Below are 762 nucleotides of genomic sequence, written 5' to 3'. Positions count from 1 at the left end.
TTGCTTTGTACTTTCCATTCTGTTTGATTCTAAATATCCATTTACTATGAAGCGGTTTTCCCGTTTTTATCTGTTTTTTATCCATTACTTCCCAGACACAATTTTCCTTCAACGATTCCTTTTCTTCATTAATTGCATGTGTTCATTTTTCTTTATTAATTCCTGTAATTGGTTCTTTATAAATTAGATACACATAATTTTTAAATCTTTCTGGAGTTTTTCTTTTTCTTTCTGTTCTTCTAACTTCCATTTCTTTACTTTCAATATATCCATTCTTCATTATCTTGAATTTCCTCTTCATTTGCGGCATCTTGAAATTCATTTTCATCATCTTCTTCATTTTCATTTTGATTTAAATGTACTAATTCATCTTCTGAAACTTCATTTTCATCATTGAATAAATTATTTTTTTATTCTTTTTCTTTTCTTTATTATTTTTATCTTCAAAAATTTTGAATTTAACATCTCTTGCTAAAATTATTTTTCTTTTCTCTTCATCCCAAGTCTATAACCTGAAGGTGCATATCCTATGAAACATAACTTTTACTTCTTCTGTCCAGTTTTTTTAAAGGTTCCAGAATCTTAGCAAATGCAACACAACCAAAAACTTACAAATTATTCAAATCAGGTTTTCTTTTTTCCCACATTTCATATGGTGTAACTTTGAGAACTTCTGTCGGAGATCTGTTAAGTAAAAACGTGGCAGTATATAGGGCTTCACCCCACATTTCTTTATTCAATCCTGCATCAAATAGCAAAGCT

Source organism: Wasmannia auropunctata, unplaced genomic scaffold (genome assembly GCF_000956235.1).
Source record: "Wasmannia auropunctata unplaced genomic scaffold, wasmannia.A_1.0 LD335594.1, whole genome shotgun sequence".
In the NCBI taxonomy this organism is placed as follows: Eukaryota; Metazoa; Arthropoda; class Insecta; order Hymenoptera; family Formicidae; genus Wasmannia; species Wasmannia auropunctata.
This window is presented reverse-complemented; position numbering follows the sequence as displayed.